General features: G+C 40.1%; 1 protein-coding gene across 7 annotated transcripts in view; it reads left to right on the forward strand.

Moving 5' to 3' along the window:
- Positions 1-23,876, forward strand: part of CNTN1 (contactin 1) — a 249,875-nt gene that overhangs the window by 74,696 nt on the left and 151,303 nt on the right. For 4 of the 7 annotated variants that reach the window (XM_080392102.1, XM_080392100.1, XM_080392101.1 and 1 more), the window contains one exon: positions 1,390-1,435. The exons of the other annotated variants lie outside the window; for them this stretch is intronic. The gene's annotated coding sequence lies outside the window, so the exon portion shown is untranslated. The remainder of the gene's footprint in view (positions 1-1,389; positions 1,436-23,876) is intronic. 7 annotated transcript variants of the gene reach the window in all.

Below are 23,876 nucleotides of genomic sequence, written 5' to 3' on the forward strand. Positions count from 1 at the left end.
CAGGTCAGCAGCAGCAGCAGGATTAAACCCCAGTATCTTGGCATGTACACTTACTTTGTAAGAGAAAGAAGGGCTAAGCCTGGAAGTACAGTGATCATCATCTCCTCTCAGCACAGTGAAAAGACTGTGACATTAAACTTCTGGAGATAAGGTGCCACAAGAAAGTTGTGCCTCTTTACACAGGCATGCAGTGTGTGGAAAGAAGTAGAATTACAAAATTTAATGAAGCCTTATGAAAAATTATTACATTTTCAATCTTGTAAATGGTCATCAAATCACTAAAGGGAAGATCTGATTTTGCATTACAGTAAATCGGAGCACAAGCAAAATAGAGTAACGAGCACACATACCTTGACTAAGCTACCTGCAAAGTAGTATAGCTTTGGAGCCTGGATGCTTGGGTCTTTTATGTCACCTATGGAAATAGCAATCGGATCTTATATATCTAAAAAATTCCTTTCCTCACATTCACATACTTGAATCATTGTCCATTTGGCTATTAACACAAAAATCTTTTGTATAATAGGGATGAAGTACAGTTACAAAATGAAATACAGGCATGGGAGTGAGCTGTAAATCTGTTAGTTTATGTAGCCAACTTCTGAAGTGAGTACTCTGTGTTATATGATGTGTTTGTTTTGCACTAAATCTTGGAAATGTTTGAAAAATTGCTAGTGACACCGTAATGTAGTTCCTATCTTGGATCCACTGATATGGAGATATAGTGGATATTACAGCCAAAGTGCTAAGAGAGGAAATGGAGATTTGGAGGTAGTTTGACAATATCTACAGCTGTGAACTGGAGAAGGTTTGGCAAGAAATCAAAGCTGAAGTTGAGTAAAGAGTTTTGAATCATTCTGGAAGGGCATGCCAAAATGTTCTGGATAGAGACAAACATAAAGAGGGATCAGAAGAGATACTGTAAAGGTAGAATGAAATGTGTAAAGAGAAGGCAGGAGTTTGATGATGGTATACCAGCGTGTATGTGAGCAGGCATCTCAGTGTAACCTATTGCAGGAGTGAGTGCTAGAATCAAGTTTTTTCTGACAAGGTATTAATGACTTTAAAAATAGCTAAATGTGCACCAAAGCTTATTTTTAAAGACAGTCTATAATAGCTTGTATATCAAGTAATCAGGAAAACTAAAACCACACAAGCTCACGCTGCTTTTGAAGTTTAATTTTGGTAGGATTTTTTTAATATGCCTTACCTTTATGCAAGAAAGTGACTAACTGGAAAACCACATATTTATGAACTACAGGAAACATCTGGGAAAAGCTGATTGTAAGAGAATGTTATGAAAGTACGCATAACAGATTCTAACAGAACTGGTAATTGAAAAATTGAGAGTTGAGCAAATAACTGAACCCTGGTTTTATTCAATTCTAGATACTGCCTCTGGATCTGCATTGTAACAGAGTCCAGCTTATTAGAGGTAGGTGACTTCTTTTTTCAATTCTTATATACAGTTTTAAAAAAATAATTTATTACCATGTTTAAGTAATGAAGTGAAAGATATGAGCTTCTTAGTAGCAAATAATTAGTCCCAATGCAATGGAAAAAGTGGTAAAAACAGTGTTAATTCAGAAATTTATGCTGAATTAATGCACAGAAGCAGTATTGTGCTTTTGGCCTCAGCAACGTGATTAGTTTTTAAATGTAAGCTATATTGAAGTATAACATTGTAGCATTAGGTCCACTGGCAAGGTTTGTTGATTCAAATACGTGTCTGGTTTGAATTGATATTTTATATGTATATCTGTCGGTTCCTGTTTGAAGGTTGGAGTAGTCTGTTCTTCTGAGACTGCATCTGCCATGAAAGCCACACCAAACAATCTTTTTATAGATATAATACAAAAACATAGGACCCAATCTATGTTTTCATTGACTATTTAGATATGACCTATTGAGTTCTAAAATGTATATATGTTTGAAATGTGGGAGGTGGTAACGGGTGATCAGGTTAGAGCAGGCTAAAGCCCTTCCTGACTTGGCTCTGTAGATAATATATTGTTGGACAATAGGAAGCCCATAGCTCAGTGATGATTGTATTCACTATAGAAAGGTAGACTAACTTTAGGCTACCTATAAAGTCATGTTACACTGCAATAAGCAACATTATGTGCCTCTGACGAAGCTAGTCTGGTGGGATGGACAGTTGAAATAACAGTGGCAGCTCAACTGGGCGTAGTGATTTCTAATCCATCTAGCTGCCTATAGGAGTATGCTTAGATTTTCCTTAGGGGTATGCGAGCGTGATTCCCCCCACCCCCTCAAAGATCACTTAAAGATTGTGTGAAGTTAATGTATATTTCTAAGACTAACATTCAAGAAAGAACATAAACAAGAGATGTTTTAATAGAATTTTGGAAACAATTTTCAGTATATGGTTTTAAACGCTTGAAGTGACATTCACTATTCTGTTGTAGAACAGGACTAGAGGAAGTCACAGCTCCTAATGGCAAAACATGATTCCTTGGCTTAAAGTTATTTATTACTGACATGTTCAACTTCTGCACCTTTTACCTAATATAATTTCATTAATTTTCTGCTACTGGACAAGGAAAGCACCAGCTCAGAGTAGTGCTATAGTGACTCTTGTAGGTATTGACCTATCTCTAGCTCAGATCTTTCTTGAAGTCTGAACTATTATGTCTTTGACTGATACATTGAAAAACTGTTTTGTTGAATGTTTGTGTAGTGCTGAACCCAAGGTATCTGTGAAATATAAGCACATAACATTAATTCTTCTTACGCATTGTTTTTTGGGTGTTTTTTTTTTTTTTTGTGAAATACCTCCTTGCATTTCTATTTTACATACTGCTTCAGTTGCTTTGAATTTAATGAATAAATTACAGTAGAACAGAATTAATTTCATAGTAATTGCTGGCTAACCTGTCTGAAAAATACCCCAAAATCTCTGATTTTACTGTTTAATTAATTATTCTAGAGTCAGATATTTATCTGACTGTTTTGGCTGTTTTCAAATTAAAATTACATGACTTTTTGTATACTATATTGCTCAATGCTAGTAAAATGGCATATGTTGTAGGCATGATTTCAGTCTTTGAAGCTTGATTTATCACAGAATTGTTGGGGTTAGAAGGGAGCTCTGGAGATCATCTAGTCCAACCCCCTGCTAAAGCAGGTTCACCCAGAGCAGGTTGCACAGAATTGTGTCCAGGCAGGTTTTGAATGTCTCCGGAGAAGGAGACTCCACAATCTCTCTGGGCAGCCTGTTCCAGTGCTCTGTCACCCTCAAGGTAAAGAAGTTTTTCCTCATATTCAGATGGAACTTCCTATGTTTCAGTTTGTGCCTGTTGCCCCTTGGTCTGTTGCTTGGCACTACTGAAAAGAGCCTGGTACCATCCCCATCCTCTTGATATTGCCCTTAAGAAATTTGTAAGCATTGATAAGATCCCCTCTCGGTCTTCTCCAAGCTAAACAGGCCCAGCTCTCTCGGCCTTTCCTCATAAGGCAGATGCTCCAGTCCCTTAATCATCTTCGTAGCCCTCCGCTGGGCCCTCTCCAGTACTTTCTTGTCTCTTTTGGACTGGGGAGCCCAGAACTGGACACAGCACTTCACGTGCAGCCTCACCAGGGCAGAGTAGAGAGGGAGGATAGCCTCCCTTGACCTGCTGGCCATGCTTCTCCTAATGCACTCTCATGCAGCATTGGCCTTCATGGCCAGAAGGGCACACTGCTGGCTTATGGGCAACTAGTTTTCCACTGGGACTCCCAGGTCCTTCTCTGCAGAGCTGTCTTCCATCAGGTCAGCCGCTAGCCTGTACTAGTGCATGGGGTTTTTCCTTCCTAGGAGGAACACTTGCCTTTGTTGAACTTCATTAGGTTCCTCTCTGCCCAACTCTCTGGCCTGTCCAGATCTCGCTGAATGGCAGCGCAGCCTTCTCCCAGTTTTGTATCATGCTGAGGGTATGCTCTGTTCCTTCATCCAGCTCACTGATGAAGTAAGTTGAACAGGACTGGACCCAGTACTGACTCTTGGGGAACACCGCTAGCTACAGGCCTCCAGCTCTGTAGTCTCTGAAGAGAGCTAACTCTTCAGTTGGTTTTATTCTGGAAAGCTGATTTCTATATTAACAAAGACGTAAGTGCAGCTTATTAATAGTTATTTGTGATTCCAGTTGCCTGATCGGAATTCCTGGAAGTTGATGAGTGTCTTACCATTTGTATGTTTAGTATGGGATAAAGCTCACACCTTAGTGGGTAGGGGATACTATTGCACTGTGGTTAGCATCATACCAGACTGTAATAGCTCTGGTCCATACAGAAACTGTGCTTACACTCTTATTTTGATTTACAGGTATAAGTGAAGCTTCTTATCAGCCAGATCTGATGGAGCTAGTAGCTGGCCTTGTGTGGTGATGCAGGACAGTGTGCTTCTCAAACCTGTAGCAATGCACATTGCTATAAGCAGACTTTCATAGTGGTTCTGTCCTCTGTGCTTATAAATAAACCTTATTATATCTTTTTTCATTGGACAAGTGTTCATGAGACAGATCTTTCATTCCTAAAACCTGTTTTGTATCTGAGATTAAGTCCATCAAATGATTCTCATCCATCTTTTCTGTTTGAGAAAGATTTAAGCTACCTTTGTTGCACTGTTCCTCATGCTCAATTTTCCATATATGTGTCATCATACTTTCCTTACCAATAAGCCCATAATTGGCATGGCACATGCAGTTCCTTTGTTATTAAAGAACAACCATTCCCCTGCTTATTGTTCTGTATGAATGAGCTTGTGATTCCAGGAGCAGCTGGGTATACCTGATGCTTTTTGTCTTCATTCAGAATGGCCACAGTCTCCTGCTGTTTCTAATTTATAACCGCCATCAGTAAAGATGAATATTACTTTTATGCTTGGGCTGGGAAAAAAGCAAAATGAAGGACAAAGGTCCTTACTGAGGAGTGGGAGGTGGAAGTGCCAGAGCCTGCACTTCCCTGCAGTGGCAGATAGCATTGCTTATTCTCCTGCTGGGAAAGGGCACCTGCATACAAGCCCATCAGGTAGTGCTGTGGGTCCGTGTCTGCGTAGCTGCAGGAATCCTGCAGGTCAGGTGTAATACATGCAGTGCCTCATCCAGTACTTTTCCCTGGGGAAAGCACTGGAAGCAGCTGAGAGTAAGCCGCTGTCTCCTGCATGGCTCTCTCCTGATCTCCTGGGACATGGAGAGGGAGCAGGCCACATGCTAAGCTTATAGCTCTGACCACCATCTCTCAACAGTGCCTGTCATGTAAAACGACAGCAAGGCTGGGGGGAGGGCAGCGCATCTGTAATATGACTTTGCAGCCTCCCTTTTACTCTCTGACCTTATGGGATTAGACAGCCTTGTGTAGGATCTGCCAGTCGTTTGTGCCTCGTTCAGGATTGGGAGAGATGCTGAGCTGTGCTGAGCTGCAGCAGAGGAGTGCTCTCTCTGGCTGCAGACAAGTGGCACAAGGTCCCTGCTGTGTGCCTCTCACACAGTCTGGCTCAAAGACATGGTTCTGTGAAATGACCAAGTGCAATGACTCCCATCTATTTGAAGAGAAAGTTGAGAGGCAAGTATATCATTCGGTAGGTTTTCAGCAGAAGCAATGGTGTTGTGTTGTGTTAGTTACTGCATAAGTTTCATCTAAGAAAGCTCTTTGAAATATTCTGTAAGTTGATTAAATATCCAGATATTCAAAGGTAATGCTTTCTATAGATAGTTGTATTTCTATGATGCAATTCCCATTAAAATTAAGCACTGCAGTGCCCCAAAGTATGGAAGAGTTAGATCTGTGTTTGGATATAACTGTTGCTTCAAACTAAATACTTCTCAACAGTCTTGCAGAATTCACTTTGAATATGTTTGAATGTGTAGAAACAGTTCAAATCAACATTCTTCTGAAAAGGCCTTCACAGGATACATTCTGCTTGTTATACATTAATTTCTGTAACTCTGCAGCTGCCTTTTGTATTGGAGGCTTTATTTTTGAATTACTGAAGTATTTTAAGAGCGATGCTCTTGGGAAAAGCATAAACAAAGTACAAAGGCCAGTCTGTTTTCCACATAGTAGATTGTTGTTGAAGAGTTTGTGCCAGCCAGTACAGAGTGCAATCGTGTCTTAACTCCTCTCAAGAGAGATGAATTACTCAACTGCCTTGGCTCCTGCTGCTCCACATTCTTATCCTTTGAGATGTATTGTTGGAGTGGTCTGCTCCTCTTCACGGAACAGCCAGTGTGGCAGAAATGTAAATGTATAGCGTTGTCTTCTTAATGGGTCTTTTTTCACAGGTCTTCACCTGTGAGCTGTTTTGGATATGCACCAGCTTTCCCAACAGTGTAGTTAATTGTGCTTTTGAGATTTTTGTTTTTAAATAAAGCCAACAGATTTTTTTTCAAACAATAGAACTATGCACAGCAGTATCAATTAAAACTGCTGCAAATTTGCAGAGATGACATTATTGATTGATACACTGATACATTGCAACAGCCCAGGTAATTTATCTTACCATTTTGCTGTTCAGAAAATTTTGTTCAGGGCTGTAATTTCTTCTGGTGGTTGACACAATAGGGACCGTAAAAAGACAAGGTATGTCCAACTAAGATTGCCTAATTCAAGTGTATTTCTGTCTTCAACTCATTTCGCTGTGAAGCAGGTAGCACTGTGTGCCTTCAACAATTTTTTTTTAAGTTTAGGGTTGCAGCTACAAACATGTTTTAATGTAGATACCACTACAGTTTCTTAACATGCCTCAGTACTGTTACACCTGCTTCATTGGATGAGAACAGAGTGTACCAAATGGCCTTGCAGGACTGATGTCTTGGATGTGTGGCTTTTCACTTTGGATCAAGAAGAGTGTATGTTTTTCATTAAAAAGACTAACTCTTCAAAAAATTGCTTACTGGAGCTTCCACGAATTATGCAAGGCAGTAGTTATTCATAGATTTTTAGGACAAAAGTAATTCCTAGACAATGCAAACCACAGAACCTTTTCCCGATACAGACATTAATTTGAACTGCATGGGTTTTTTTTAAAGATGTCTCAGTAAGATGCTCCACTTGTTTATACTTGCACTATTAGAAATGCTCATTAACTCTAAAGGGTCTCCAGATGAAGAGATCAGAGATTAATGTTTACATTACAGACTTTTTTAATGATAGGTTGGATGAATCCCAGCCTGTGTTAAAATATATTTTAAAATGAAATAAATGTTAAAACATTATGGATAGTATGAAATCTGTTACTGTCTGCTGGTATCTGTGGAATGTGCTATTTCATCTTAGCTTTCCTTTGGATAAACCAGATAGGCTGAAGTCTTGCCTGAGGCAAGTTTCAGAAATGTGACTATATAACTGCTCTAGAAATTGTTCTTAAATTTAGTCCTAAACATCCATTTGAGGTGTTGATTCAAGGACTAAATGCGGAATGGTCGCAATAACTTTGCTAACATAATGTACTGGTCCTAAATATATCAAATACAAAAGCATAACTTAAGTATTAATTCTAAAGGTAATTATGTATTAGTGTATAATTCTCCTGCATATCTCTTCAGGGATGGCTAAAATGTCACACTAGAAGTGCACATTCAGCTGGTTTCCTGGTCCTTGCTGAGTTTGCTTCAGCGCGTTTTGGGCTGCAGCTCTCCTTTTTATAAATCAGATTTCATGCTAGTTCTTTAAAATAATACCATTCTAAAATTGAAAAAGGATAGCAGTACCATATTACTTTGTAAGTGAGAACTGGATAAAAATTTGATCCACATATGAATAATAAATGATTCACTACTCTCTACCTGATTTTGCAGATGGGGTATAACAAATTGCTGAGTTACATATGCTCTGTTAATCCTGAATCATGGTAATTTAAACAGCAGTGTTGCTAACTGTTCGTTATCTCATTTTTCTGTCATCTGCATACATCTACATGTCTATACACATACATATATTTGTGCATATACATAAGCAAGGTACATTTTAATTGTGGTCTCTTCTGGATGATACCCATTTTAGTTACTCTAGTGGATACAGTAGGTTTGCTGATTTTTTTGTTTTTTCTTCTGTCCAGAATAAACTTCAGAGTTTCTCAGTAATCTCCTGTAAAGTATTTGGCTGATATACAGCATACGTCAGCTACTGTTCTAACCTTTGAAAGTTTCTCAAAAACTTATTGGCGTCTTTTGTTAAATGTAGAGCATTGCAAATGCCAACACAACTTTACAATTTCAGTGATTGCTTCTGCCGATTAGGAATCATTGTGCTTCTGCTGAAGTAACATAGAAGAATCTAATATTAGTTTGAAAAATGGTGTTATGAGTTCAGCTTCTGGATGTGCATCATGTGTGGACAGGAGAGAGGCCATCTGCTGTCTGCTCTCCGCTGCTCTCCTGGTGAGAAGAACCGTGTTGGCAGCTGATGGGAAAGCAGTGAGACTGTTTTGGCAGCAGCCAGGTCTGCTGTTTGTTCTCCCAGGAGATCAGCTATGGGATAGTTAATGGGTCAGAAAGGTGGCTTCTACAGCTGTAGGTGAGACTTGTGTTGGCTGGATTGTTTGATATTCTTGATAGGTTTGAGTCTGCCAAGAGTCACCAGAGACTCTAACTGCAGAGCATTTCTGGAGAGCTGGACACATTTTTCATCTGAGTGGTGGCAAAGGAAATCTGCTTGGCCAGAGAAATGTTGTTAGAAGTGGTCTTTTCTCTGCAGATGCATGAGGGGCAGTGGTCTGCAGGGACTGTGTATTTTTACTAAATATAACTTCATTTTGAAACTTACATTTATTTCTATTGCTCTGTCAAAAATAGATATTCAAAGTATGAAATTGTGCAAGAAGATGTATGTATACTGCTGTGGGATACAAACTGATCTAGATGTACAAGTGTTTCCTATCTCTGTTTTTCTGTTGGGATTTTTTGTTTTGTTGTTCTTTTTGTACTACGCCATTTTTCTTAGCTCATTTTTCTCTCTCTTGCGATTTGCTTCCTTCTGGAGTAATTGCTTCTATTGAAATCCAATGCTTATTAACCTAACATTAGGATCAGGATTTTAGCAGGATCTTTCTTGTCCCTCCCACAAACAGTTATTTTTTTCCCTTAGGCTTGCCTAAAGAAGGCAGAAAAGGCTGAAAGTATGAGGTCTTTCACCGCATATGCCTCTTACAGTTCCTGTTGTTTCCTACCAGCCTGTTCGTATCCCCAACAAAAAAATGCCTAATGCAGTAATCCTATAAGCACTGAGTACCTTTCCTGTGATAAAAATCACGGCCATGAACACTGATGATGACGAGTCCACAAGCTACACCATCTTTCTACCAGGTCAGCATAGGGAAAAGAGAAAATGACAGCAGATGCCAGCACATTGCTTTATGGGCATGGACCAGACTGCATCTTGAAAATGTTCCTCCTTCTGTTTCATGACAGAGCTTGAAGATGAAAATATTCTTTTAAATGAGTATCGATTTAGGTGCTTTAGTAGACCACGTGTGAGTTATTAGAGTACGTTACTGAGCTGCATTAGCTTGCTCTCAGTTAATTCCCTCCTGATAAACAATTCTCACAAAAATTCTTTTGAGAATCATATTTAAGGTGTGGGATCTAACCTGTGTATTTCTGAGCCTTCTATCCCTTGTTTTATAGAACAATGGAAACCCATACTTTCCAGAGTGATGTTTGTGCATGCTGGGAATATGCCTGTTTGAACTCAGTGCTGGTTCTGGGAACAGCATTTTTATCACAACCTCTGTTTTGACAGGAAGCTTTCATTTAGCTTCGCATATTCATTTCATAGGAGGCATTTGCATGTAATAGCCAAACTGCATCTGGGAAATTGTGACAGGAGCAATCAAACTGTGGATGACTTTAAGGGTAAAACAAGCAGGTGGTTGCCAGCAGTACTGCTCAAGTCTGAATGACGCCTCTCGGAGTGGGGCTGGGAAGGGGAATATGGAAATTTCCCATGAGGACCACAGAGACCAGGAGGGTGTCAAGAGGGCTTTTCAGAGGTTTTCCCTCACTGGAAGCCAAGTGAAGCAAACAAGGAGAGTTGTTTGTCCAGAGTGTTCAAACCAAACCATGGACTAGTTATTCCTCAGGGATATGACTAAGAAAGGAATGAACAGTCATGTGGGTTTTAGGAAGAAAATATTTAAGCAACTCTGGGTCTTAAAAAGAAGGATTTCAGAGACTTGAGATTCAGGTGAAAGCCAGTCCACCCTTGGGGAAGGCATGGAAGAGACAGCAGTAGGGTGATGAGACATCAATCCTGTTAGGCCTTTGCCTTCAATACAGAGTAAAGGTTGTTTATATTAATGATAACATTTAAGGAAGAAGTAAAACCTGTGAAAAGACTCATTACCAAGTAGCTAATAGAATGGCTATTAAAGCTGGCTTGTGAACCACCCCAGCTCCTTGCTCTGCCTGGTTTAATTGTAGTTGTGGCAGCAAGAACTCTCAGTTCGTGCTCAAACTGCTGAGCCTTGGAGCTGTGCAAGGATTAAAAGTATCTTATCAGCCATTTAGGTTGGTTTCTATTAGGAGGAGGGCCTACAGTTAAAAAAAATCATAAATACAATTCAAATACTTTGGGGGTTTTATTTCACGCTTTATCCACAGTTACATATACATACACATGTTATATATAACAACGGTAGTGTGTAGGGTACATATCAGTTTCAAAATATACATTTTAAATTATACTTTTAATGTATATTTAATTATATTGTGCCGTCATTAATGTTATATTCCTCAATAAATTTAATTAGCTGTTGAAATTTTCATGGACCCTGTGTTACCAGTACCACTAATGTAACGGAGCTTTAATTTGGTGTAACATTTCACTCTTTCCTAAGGAAACAAGGATAGTGCAATCACTTTCTGTCTGTCAGTCCTCTGCATCAGGGTTTGAACTGCTGATCTTGCTCCTGCCACATGGGAAGTCTTTAGCGAGTCCTGAAGATAATTAAGTTCTTACAAGTTTCACGATGACTGTGGCTCACTAAAGAGGAAAAACTTAAATCAGTGCCCAACTGAGTGGAAAGCTGTTACATATTCTCCTTGACAGGAATCGACATATACATACCTCCAGGCTAAGCACAGCAGGTGCTGTCTCCTGCCCAGAAGAGACTTCAGGAAGTACATGTGGTAGGAGAGAAGCTGAAATTATTTTGGTTAAGGAGTGTGTGTGAAGTAGGACTCAAGACTGTAGGAAATCGTGTTTCGTTGCATCTGTTGGTTGCAGAACAATGCATTACTTTTTCTTTAATTTGACCATTCATATTTCTATTTTCAAGTATATGTAATTACTGAATTCAACAAATAAGCAGTTGGAGAGATAAGATGCCTCTGAGATGAGAATGTGTGGGAAATTGAAAGTCTTTATACATTATGCTTAATGCAGCTAAAGCTATTTTTCTTCATACTTTATCTTTAGAATTATTAGCTATGAACCATTCTTTTGGTTTTGTTCCTTGACACTAGTCTGACTTGCAGCTTCAAAAATCTTTTTCTCTGGTCTTTGAACAGATTAGCATTAGTGCTCACTGAAATATGGTAAGCATGTCACTCCAGAAGACCATTTAAAAAACCCTAGATTTCAGTGCAGAGTCACAGTAATTTATGTTCATATTTTCATTAATACCAATGTATTTACTTACTGTATTGTGACAAGAGGATTTGAATGTTATAAATAATTTCTAAAAACCAAGCATGATATTAATTCAGAAGTCTTGCTTTATAAAACCTGGAATGGCCTTCAGCATCAAACTAACTACAACAAAGAAAAGCAGAAAACAAAAATCAAATAATGCACCTTTTGCAGGCTGAGTGAACAAGACAGCCTTTCAGAGTGCTGTAAAGTTTATTTAACTTGGCTTCTGACAGGCAGTCAGAGATGTAGGTTTCCAGTGTGGGGAGACACAACTGCCACTGGCCTGCTCTTGTCCTCCTTAAGTCACCAGGGTGTGTGACAGCTTAGTAGATGGTTTGTGGTAAGGTGCAGGACACGGAAAAGCTGATACTACATGTAAACAGGAATTAGCTTTAATAAAAATAGGAATACTTTGAATGAAATGCAAAGAAATAGAGCAAAGATGGTGACATAGGTAAATCAATTGGCAGCATAAAGGCAGACAAATTTGAGCATTATCAAGTGAAAGGAACGGTACACTGGGAATATTAATTTGAATAGTACTGTGTGTTGCTTTCTTTCAGTAGCAATCACTGCAGAGAGCTAGAGGTTGTGTTAGACAACTCAGGAAAAAATTTGTTCAATATACAATAAAAATGAACATTTAAATCATATGAAGTATGGAAAAAGTTAGACAATATGTTTGGAAATATGAATAGGTAGGCATTTTAGAGAAATGTTTTGACACAGAAGCTAATTATTTTACCAAGTAATTAGTTGATTAGGACAGTTCATTTTGCAGATTAAATACTTCCAAGGAGGGTAAAACTGAAGAACTACAATATGGTCAACAGAAGTTGACCATCTGTGTATAAAGTTCCACTTAATCTTCCAAATAATACTAAAAAAGAAGTTACATAGTATTGAAATTATTAAAAAAGTAATTTAAAATTAATAAAAAATATTTTACTTAATAAATTATTAATTGAATCATCACTACAGTGTATTCTATCTAAAGAGGTTAAAATTCCAAGGAATGGTCAATGATTATTCCCTGAGAGAGGGTAAGAGGGATACATTTCTTTGTGTTTAAGGGCATAAGCTCAGAAAAGGTTGCAGACAAAGGTGTTCATTAAGGAAATGCTGACTTTTTTTTTTCCTCTGGTCTCCTACTTGCTGCTCTTATGTTGGAGTAGATGAAGTTAAGCTCTGGATGCCTGCAGTACATGTGCCATCTGTGGTACACCCCAAAATTCTAATCTTGGGGTGCATGCACACACCAACAGCCCTCATCTGCTAGGCTTTTATGCTAGAGGATCTCCTTAAATACAACACAGCTTCTTTCCAGCCTTCACCTGAAATGAGGACCTTGAGAGGAGACGGGGAGGAGAAAAGGCAGTAAAGAGAAATTACCATTCAGGTCTCATCTCAAATTGGGACATAGCTGGAGTGTGGCATAGGGTTGTTTAGCCTGGAGAGGAGGAGGCTCAAGGGAGACCTTATCGCCCTCTACAACTACCTGAAAGGAGGTTGTAGGCCAGTGGGGGTAGGTCTCTTCTCCCAGGTATCAAACAATAGGACAAGAAAAAATAGCCTCAGGTTGCACTAGGGGAGGTTTAGATTGGATATTAGAAAGAATTTCTTCACTGAAAGGGTGGTCAAGTATTGGAACAGGCTGTCCAGGGAGGGGGGGTGGAATCACTCTCCCTGGAGGTGTTTAGAAAATACATAGATGCGGTGCTTAGGTCATGGTTTAGTGGTCGACTTGGCAGTCCTTGGTTAACTGTTGGACTTGATGATCTTAAGGGTCTTTTCCAACCTAAATGATTCTGTGATTCTGTGATATAATGTCAACATAGTCATGAAATATGGAAAATCCTACATCGGATAGAATTGCTGCAGCACTTGTCTTTCGTAACAGCTGTTCCATGCTCAGTTCCCATTCTGTTCAGTTATAGTTTGTATTGTATGAGGCAGTCTATGCAATGCCATGGCATGTTAGAGATGTCTGATGTGCTTGTGCCACTAGCACAGATGCAGGAAGGACTGTTAGGTATAATAGCAGTGCAGCAACTACATCAGGTATGCCTCTCTCCCAGCAGAGTGGGCACAGCTGTACTGCTGTTGCTTCCAGAGCTGGCCAAGTATCTCTGCACAGTCCTGCACCACGTGGCATACAGATAAAACTTTATAATGTAGACTGTCACCCTATCTTTCTTTGTAAAGGATTTGCCTCAAGTTTGGGAGCTATGTAGAGGTGCATATAATTAATGAAATGCTCTTCAGTGGTGGTGTGGGGATTTTTTACTTTTTATTCCATTTGATTTCCGAAACCCCTAGGATTAACCTTCATCCTGAATGTGTCAGGCCATCCATTTACATTCCACCATCAGTGCACTGTCTTTTCAGTAGCTCAAATATAATCTAATACAGCTAATGATATTTGCAATTTTATTTTCTGGTGCTGAGCTATATTTAATAGAGTTGAAATGTCATGCGACATGCAAATGATAAAATGGCTTTTACATCTTCTCCTAGTTTCTTGACTCCTGAATACGATGTCCTTTTGTTCTGGTTGCTTTGCATGTTCCATGTGGCTGAGGGAAGTGGTATGGTTTGAAATGAAAGGTTTTAAGTATGTAATGTTGAAACCCATTGACATTACTTTAGGAACAGTAGTAATCTAAGCATAAAGGTAGTTGTGAAGGTTAATTAAAAAACGTGTGTTATATAAGTGGGCAGTGGATGGAGAGATGGGAAATGGGTGTCTCCCTGAATGCTGTGTGTGCTGGAGTAGAACCTAGTGTTTACTGGTTGCTCAGGGACAGGAGGAGAGGTAGGAAACCAGACTGAGAATTTGGTAGGTTACACTATAAAAGTGTGTGGAATGTGGACAGAGCGTTTGCAGTGTGATTTTATGTGAAACTCTTCATCTTACTTTTCATTCCTTATTGTGCTGAATTCATTTACAAGAACTCTCTGTCCAGCATAGGGCAAGTCACAGCCAAGAGGCATAGGCAGAAGTTGTATTACCAGATACTGCTGATGAATTTATTGGACTCTATGTATAAAATGAAATACTTTAAATGTATATACAGAGTATAATATTGGTCTGAAATAAGAGCAAAAAGTAAAAAAGGAGAGCATGATCAGATGTTGTAGTATAAGTAGACAGCAAATAATTGATGTTGTCCTTAGAAATTGCTGAAGATCAGTTTGGATTCTTTAGAATTCATTCTGCTGCAGCTAAATCCAGTCTAAATTATATTACAGAAATTCAAAGGTACTATACCTTGACCACTACTTTTTTCTTGGTTGGTGGAAAAAAAAAAAGGAAGAAACATGCTTCCAAAAAGCCTTGTATACATTTCAGGCTGAATACCATGATTATTTTTTAAAAATTTTCAATGTGATGAAAAAAGTCTTTGGTAAAAAGAGAACAGATTTCCATAGGGGACTCTGAAGAGGTGCACTGCTTTCTTTAAGTAGATAGCTAGATAGCTTTTGGGACTCTGGACAAGCTATGACAAGCTCGCAACCTCAGAGGCAGCCTCCCTGCATCAGGTAAGATAAAAGGGACTGGGGCCAGATGCAGGCAGGATGCCTTCCAGAAAGACTACAGAGGCTTAGCAGTTTGTCCAGAACTACTGTGATCAGCTCCTACCCACTCCAAAGGTAAACATCACCAAGATTTTTAATAAAATCTGTTCCTGTGTTTCTTTCTTTTTTTTCTATAAATTGCAACTGAACACCCAGATACCTAGCTCAAGTCTTTGTCTCTGAAGGAGCCTGTGCAGCTGCTTATTAAAGAATGTGAGTAAAGAAGAAAATGTGTTTCAGAATCAGATGTGGAAGACCTGGTTCAGGGTGTGGCTTCAGGTCAGACACTTGAATCTTGGCCAGATACGGATTTTGTGGTCATCTAGCTATTAGTTTACATATTGGTTTTAAGCGTGCTTGGGTCTGCAATGGAATTCCCCACCCCTGATTAGTTCCTATAAAATTTCTTCTTTTTACTTGGTAGTCTTCCAGAAGAAATTAGCCCCTTGAAGAATGTGTGATAATGGTGTAATACTGAGGCAAAGTTCTGGCAGGATTTCATGGATTACTTTCATAATGCTTCTACTTGATATTCCCACTGTAAGCTTAACAAAGCCTGGATTATCTTACCCTAAGTGTGTCAGTTGTGTTCAAATCCAGTTGGTTATTTTCATGAAGAAAATTAACTTTTTTAAGTGCTTTGCTGGATCAGTGCCCAGATGATTGTTACCTCTTTCAAATAAGTGTTTTAAAGCTTCCTTGATCATCATAATAAGGGAATTATACCAATAATTATTAATAAATAGTATTACTCTTTAAATTCCCCTGTGAATCTAACTGCATACAGGAATTAGACCCTCAGTTCCAGTATTTCATAAATGTGCTTTAGCAATCTTAATGCAATCTATTTAATGTCTTACCTACTGATAATGCATTTATTATTATTTCTGGTAAAGAGACATCATTTGTGATTTGGTGGTGGACAGTTTCAATCACATGGTATTATATAATGAATCATCCAAACTGCCCCTGTTGATGAAAACAAGACAGTCTTGAGTTGATTTTTAAAAATTACCCTTTAAAAGGTAGAATCTCTTCCTTTTCAAATCTAGGAACCTAACTAAGGATCTTGGATCTAGGTATTTGTGTCAGTAAAAAGGAGAATTTGCGAATAAGAATGACTTCAGTAGAGTGCCAAAACCAAGGCTGTGTCATTTTGACAAGCTTTTCCTACTTTTCCGTGAGCATTTCTACATCTCTTAGAGATGAATGTTGAAGAGGAATTGTAGCACTAACCCACCTGATCCTTCCTGGTAACTTAATGCATCACTGATTATCGCATCTCCATTGTGATGAACCTGCTGGGAAAAGCCTCAGTGGAGATACTGCCGGTGTCCATTGCTGTCAATGGCAATTTTGAATGCTGAAGCAGTCCAGCACAGGTCTCGTTCTGCTTGTATGAAATGCTACTTGGTAGTCTTTTAGAAACGTTATTTTAATAAGCTCAGGAGAATTGCAGGGGAACTTCTGGATGTCAGTACCCAGGATAGCTCATCTCTTGTCCTCAGCCAGCTGGGTGACGTGGAGCTGAAGCCCTTTCTCCTAGCAGCAACTTCTGATAAAAGCCCAAGGCTTCAGTGTCTGCCGCAGGTCTGATCACAAGCCCTACCCCTTACCTTCCTGTACCAGCACTGCTCTCGGTGTGAAGTTGATTTGAGTCAAGAGGAGAAGCTTGATGCTGTCACTAAAGGGTAGCTGGAGAGGACATGAAGAATGTGACTGAAGTCACATACGAGGTAAATGGCATGTGTTGTAGTACCAGACATAGACTGAAGTGAGCAATGAATAGAGAACCATGAAAGTTGGAAATTATATGATTGCCCTCCTCCCCCACCTCCCACCCCTGCCAAAGAATGGTAGAAATCTGAACTTTTAAAGGAAAACGCAGGAAAGTGATCTGGTTTGGTTGGAGGGCAAAGGCTACTACAGAGCAATGTTCCAGCTATTTGTGCTGCTGTATGTCTAGACTGGTTTTTAAAGTATTTTAAAATGAACAGTGTAGGTACCTTCCAGACACCTTGTAGCACTACAGAGTCACAGAAGCCACATACTTTCTCCACTTGGTCTCTGGTGGTTTTGTTCTCTGTTCTTCCTGTTGTGACAAACAAAATCTTGTTCTGTGCCATCTTCAAGTCCAACACCTCAGAGCATTTGATGCTGTTCATTGGTTTCTTCTAATTACCAGTTTCATGCTTCTTTTCTTGGATGAGACTATATATCAAACTAAACAAGCCAACAAGCATACTTGTGTCTTGAGAAGTGTTCCTTGGTAACAAAAGATAGACTGGGAAGTCAGAGGCTTTTTTTGTAATCCGTGTATCTGACAAGGTTGTGTTGGTAAGGAACAGAGGTAACAGAGGTTTATCTTTTTCTTATCTGATGCCCTACTCAAGTACACCAAATGTATTACATTTGGTGTTTACATTTATAAGATAGGTTTCATTAGGACACAAATTAATAATCTGGAACAGGTATCTCATTAAATATGGAAAACTGTAGGTAAAACACATTTGAAAACCAGTCACTCTGTGTCCTTGCAGAGCTGGCATTTTCTGCCAGTATGGTAAAGCAAACAGTATGCAAGCCTCCAGTTTCTTCTGGTTTTGCAGCTACTGAGGGTTGGCAGCAGATCTGCTCCTTACCACATGGAAGTTCCTGATCCTTTCAGGGTTTTCCTACTTGCCTCACGCTACAGGGTCCCAGCTTGCTGTGCCCCACACGAGCAACTAACCCCACACTGCACGGCGGGCCACTTCTGGGTGGGTGACATACCAGAGAGAAGAGATTCCCCTGCAAAGGCAGAGGGCACCATGTGAGCTTGTTCAGCTCATAGAGCATAGCCTGTGGAGACGTCACACTCTTTCCCTCCCTCTAAGGGTTCTCAGTCCCAGATTCCATATAGCAGGGCAGCACAGGCAGCTGACCCAACTACTTTGTGCCCTCCTGTACAAAATAGACCATGCACATTGTTTTTACTGAAAACATAACCCTTCAAGGTACATATACATCACTGAGGAACTAGAGGGGGAGATAGAGGAGATGGTGAAACTGTCATCGAAAAGTTATATAGGGTTTGCTTTTGACAGACTGTTGCCCTTCACGCAGGGTGTCCCTCGCACAGATTTTTGTCAAAACAGCATAGTCACTGCTCATGGTGCAGTACACTATTACCTGCTTGCTGGTGCAAACCCACCTCCTCCATCTAGCCTTAGATGGGTGTCAGCACCAAGTGTTTTTGTCTCCCATCAGTAGCCCCAGTTAAAGTCATACTGTTTCTTTTAGAGCAACAGTGATGTTCATTGATATCTCACCTTGATATCTTCATATTCTTGTGTGATAAACATAACTAATTACTAACAAACAAACATTTCCCACACTTGCATAGTCTTGCAATCCTACAGGAGTTAATAGAAAACGCCTGTAGCTCTATGGCAGAATTGGAACCTGTAGGTTAAAAAACTAATTTTTGAAACCATGACCACAATTAATAAGCTTGCATAGGTCATTTAAATGTCACTGATTTCTGCTCCATGTTTTGTGCAGCACAGTAGCAGTTTTGTTTTACATTAGGAAATGAGAGGAAGACTCTGGTAAGAGATATCTAGCAAATTCAGCTTTCCTATCACAAAAGTTTGCCAGCTTTTTAAGAGCTGATAACATATCAGTAGTCTGGAAATACCCTGGGGTAAGACCATTAATTGAATTGTCCAGAAGATTCCTGTTCTTCTTTATTGTCAGGTTATCTTAGGACATTACTCAATCTGATAGGGACAAAACCTTTTACATGCTTTTTGGCATAAAGTCCACTGAAAACAGGGTGAAGAGATGGAATATGGCCAATTTCATGCTTAAGTTCCAGACTAACTTAATTCTTTCCTCTTTTGAGAACACTAAATATATTTATATTTCATTCTCTTAATGGATAAATTCTGTTCTTTATTTTTAAAGTTGTATGCCTGCAGTTGTCTTATTTTAGATCATGCTCATGCTTGCACAGATTAATACTTCCTATGTGAAATTTGGTGAAACTTCTATATAATGAAACTGCTACAGAACAGGTGGGCTGTATCAATCCCATTTAGTCAAATCTTAAGTGCCAGATGGTATATTTGCAGTTGTATTTCAGGATTCGATCACAGATTCATTATTTGTCAGTACCCTTAGCTTCTACTGCTGTTGCAAGTAAAAGCTTTGTGTACAGAATGGAGCCCAACACTTCTTGTAAACCCTAAAAATTAGAGCCCCCAAGCACACAGTTAAACTGTCATGTAAGAATTCTATCTTCTGTTCCTCGGAAGTTAAAGTCTTCATCTGGGATAACTAGAAGGCCTGGATATTTGGTATTTTGGTACAGATGTACTTTTTATTAATGTTGCTGCTTATCTTCACAGACATGTTATGGTGGGTTACTGTAGATGTCAATTAAGTCACTGCAGCTTTCTTGCCTTTGAAGCATGCTGTGCATTTTTCTGTCAAAGAACTAATAAAATAAATAAATAAAGGGTAACTGGTATAAACTCAAAGGCTCAAACAGTTAATTTTCAATTACTTACCTGACTGGTTAGATGGAGAGCTATAAAAAGGCAGTACTGCAACTGCTTTTTTTTGTTGTTGCTGTCTGTTAGCTGCTGTATCCCATGAGGCACAGTTAGTCTTATATGTTGGTACAGCTTATATGGAACATTTCTCATATTTGTCAAGGAATCACTGTTAGTTTTTGCAGGCTTCCAGAAAGCTCTTATTTCAGTTACTGAGGTTTTCTTTAACTTATCTTCATAGGACCATCCACACTGCAGCAAAGGTATGTAAGTGTCTGTACAAGCAGTGGGAAAATGTTGCAGTCCTTCAGCCATCCCCTCATCTGCTGAAAAACAAAAAGTTTGGTCTTGCAACTGTGGCTTGTAAAAGAATTAGCCAATGACCAGAAATATTTAATTTGCATTAAATAGCTTAGGATATTTTTTTTTAATATCTGTGAAATGGTTAGCTTGATTTTTGTGTATTAAAGAAGCTGGTGAGCATTTGTATCTGTGTACATAAGATGTATGTGTGATACTGTGTCATTTAGATTTATTTTTGTTTGTATGTTTCCTTTTGATTTTCACTACTAAAATCAAATAAACCAAGCAACATTAGTCATTCGACCAAAAAATATTATTCTTTCAGAAACAGATCACACCCATTCAAAAGTTTTCTTCATTTTTTATTTACATACTTAGTGTTCACTCATTCAAAAACAATATTCCCACAATATATCCTTTACATGACATTTCACTTTCGGACTTGAAATTGAACTCCTGTTTCCTCAAACACCACTAGCTTTTGTCCCAGTTAGGAATTTGGTTTCAGTAACATTGCTTCTATTTCTTTTAAAAGAAGCAAAACAGCTTTCATACCCTGTGAAGTGTTTGCAGCCCTTCATGTTTTGTAGTTCGTATCCTGTTGTGTCTCTCACAAAGTGCTGCCTACTATTCCTTTGTCTGTTCAGAGAAAGTTTTAGACATTAGTGTGCTCCTTCAGGTTCCAGCATCACTCTCTTGAAACACCCTATTCTGTATGTGTTGGTGAAATCTGCCTTTTGCTGGATAAGAGATCACATAAAAACCTGAACAGGTTATTTGGGATTACAGTCTGGGGAGGAGGGAGTTATACTAAAAGCCATTTCAACATCACACTGGTGTAAGTTAGAAAATACGAGTTAAAGGAAAGAGTGCTTCTTATTCCCATTTCCAAGGAACTGACAATCCTGGTTTGGCTTAGTTTCATCTTTGCCCCCAAAGTGGTGAAATTTACAGATTTAATTGATTTTCCACTAAATTCTCACTGATGACTGAGAGTTTTCTACTTCCGTTAATTGCTAGACTCTTCCCCCTGCAATCTACGATACATATTTAGAACTGGTCAATTTACGTAGTCTGTGTATTTGCAGTTAGTAATTTATTACAGTGCATTTCTAAGGAGAAAGTGGAGGATTAAAAACATTATTGTTCTTGGACCTGGGAATACATATTACTGCAGGGAAAGATCCTTCCTAGGAGAACCTGAATGTCTGATTTGGTTGTTACTTGGAGACACACAGTTGTTCACAAGCTAAGAAGAACTGCTTTTGTTCTTTTTTGGGTTTGCTATTTGTATTTGTATGTTTATTTTCTCTCTGGTCAGATAGAACTAACAGTGTGTGTTGTATGATTGAAGCATCTGTCGATTCAGAGAACTGTGAACAAATGGAGGTGACAGTCAAAAGCAACACTCTGGCAAAGAGGAGAGGGCTGTGTGCTGGTGGTGGGTAGCAGGGGATGATTGTCACTGACAATGCAGACTGTTGGTGGCAGGGAAGTGGGAGACTTTCTGCTCATTTTATGTCGCTTTTTCTTCTTTACTGGTAAGCTACTGATCTAAGTTGACCTGCATTTAAAAATACTGGGTGATCCTGACTGGCAAATATGTTTGACCTGAGGATGAAGATCAAATACTGGCCTCCCACCTCAATTTTCCTGTGATTTGCATGCAGTCAAATGCTATCCAATGCTGTGTATCAGGGAGGACACTTGACATTTTCTTCATTCAGAAGTGTAGTGTGATGTGCAGAGCTAGCAGGGAACGGAGTAAAATCAGTCAAGCAAATAATGTATTTCTTCTAGCGTTCAGTGGGTTGTTGTGGGAGGAGGCACCCTTGTTTCCTCCATTGGTGCGACAGGGAGGACAGCAGTCCACTCTGAAAAGTAGCTATACAACATACCCTCTCAGCAGTTTGCTGATTGAGTAGGAAACAGATAAAAACCCAAATGTGCAGATTACAAAGTGAGCAGGAGAAAAACTCTTCTGAGTATTGGGTACTTTTTTATGCATCTTAATTTGCTGCAGGCAATGTAAGTTGATATCTTCATGGTTTGGCATCTGAACCACTTTTTCAGGGCACCAGGTTATTATTACTTGTGGCCATAAGATCTTGCTGTATCGGGACCAGGCTGTTCCCCAGGTTGCTGGAGTTGGCTGGGTGCACTTCAGCAGAGCAGCCTGCTGCATCGGGGTGGGGCAGAGCAGGCATGCTGGCACCGTCCGTGGCTTCAGTCTCTCCCTTCTGACATGTGCTATACTCTGGGAATGTCAGGAGCATTTTACAGCTAGAAAAATCACCACCATGATCGCCTGAAAACAGGGTGCAAAATAAAATGAACTGTGTGATAGTCAGCGCTGCTGCCTCGAACCCTTCTTGCTTCTCGCTTTAGCCTTGACCACCCTGTTGGCTCTGAGTCCATGGAGCTACATCCAGGCTGCCATTGAGTCTCTCCTGTTGTTCACTGCCACCCAATTTTATCACACCTGCCTCCCCATGGCTGTGATCCCCTGCTTGTCCTTGCCTGCACGGTGACCTTCCTCTCTCTCTCTTTTGCTGATGTCGTTGACGTTTTTGGTTGGCTTTTCCATTTCACACTCTTTCCATGGCTTATGCTCCCATAGCTTTAGACCAAAGCTCACATCTTTTGCATATTTCTTTTTATTGCTCCCCTCCCTGCTCCCCTTGCCAGTCTTCCTGGAAAATCTCATAATTTTTCATTCCTGCTCATAGCAGATGTCAGGATCCTGAGCGCACCAGCAGGCTGTGTGGCTCCTTCCCCCTGCAAGGAGTTGGCTCCCAGTGCTCAACCCAACTCTGAGCTGGTAGAGCTGCGTAGCCTGGGAGCAGATTTGTGGGGAAGCAGTGAGAAACTTTCTCCCCCTTTCCTCTAGGAGCTGCTTTTAAGGCTGGCCTGGCCTGGGACCTTGCCTGAGCTGTGTTTCAGCAGCACTTGTGCCTGGCCAGGCACCTTGCTGTCCCTGCCCCGCCACCTTCCCCACTTCCCCATCTTGCCAGGGCCTCAGACCTGCCCCGCTGCAAAGCCTTGGCCAGTCATCCCGATCCGTGGCTGCCCTGATTAAAATCACCCCGATCCTACACTGCTTGTCCAGGGGCCATGGACTTGTGCCCCAGAGGTGAGGTGCTGCTGGGCTGCCTGTGTCCCCCCTCGCTGCCCGCACCCCTGCCCTCACCCAGCAGCCCCCTCCCGCCCGACCCTTTTCAGAGCAAGCCCGAAGATCTTTGGATGCAGCAGTTTGTCTCTTGTTTGTATGGTAAACGGCTTGTAGTTAAAGCGTTTCAGTCAACTGGAAACATTCATTGGCTTGAACCGCACACTTAAAGAGCTGGCAGCCCTGAGCGTGTTGCTATGCTCTGCACAGGCAGTGGCCTTGAATTTCTGCTCACGGTAATGGATTTTCGGCTTTTTCCACTTTTTACCAGAACACGTAATTCCGTTGATTCCTGTGGTGTTCTCCGAATTTTTGTGGGTCTTTGGATGAGAGTATTGGAAGGGTCTGGCTTTAAAGCCAGGCAGCCCAACAGGGAATTGCTGCTGGGTCTAGTATAAGAGCTTGCTTTGTTTATCCAGATGAAGTTGTTTGTGTGATGAATGAGGACCAATAAACTGAAAAAAGAGAGTTCTTAACTACTGATGGATAGAAAAATCAATCCAGAGGTCAGAAATACCATAGAGGAGGCACGCGCAGTAGATTGCAAAACGCGCTCTAATGAGGATATGTGAAAAGATCATATCAAACAGATTTTTTGCTAAGCACGAGCTCAGAATGTATGCAAAGGTTCAGTGCTATAGTGGGCTTGTGCTGTC

Source organism: Falco punctatus, assembly GCF_963210335.1.
Source record: "Falco punctatus genome assembly, chromosome: 6".
In the NCBI taxonomy this organism is placed as follows: domain Eukaryota; kingdom Metazoa; phylum Chordata; class Aves; order Falconiformes; family Falconidae; genus Falco; species Falco punctatus.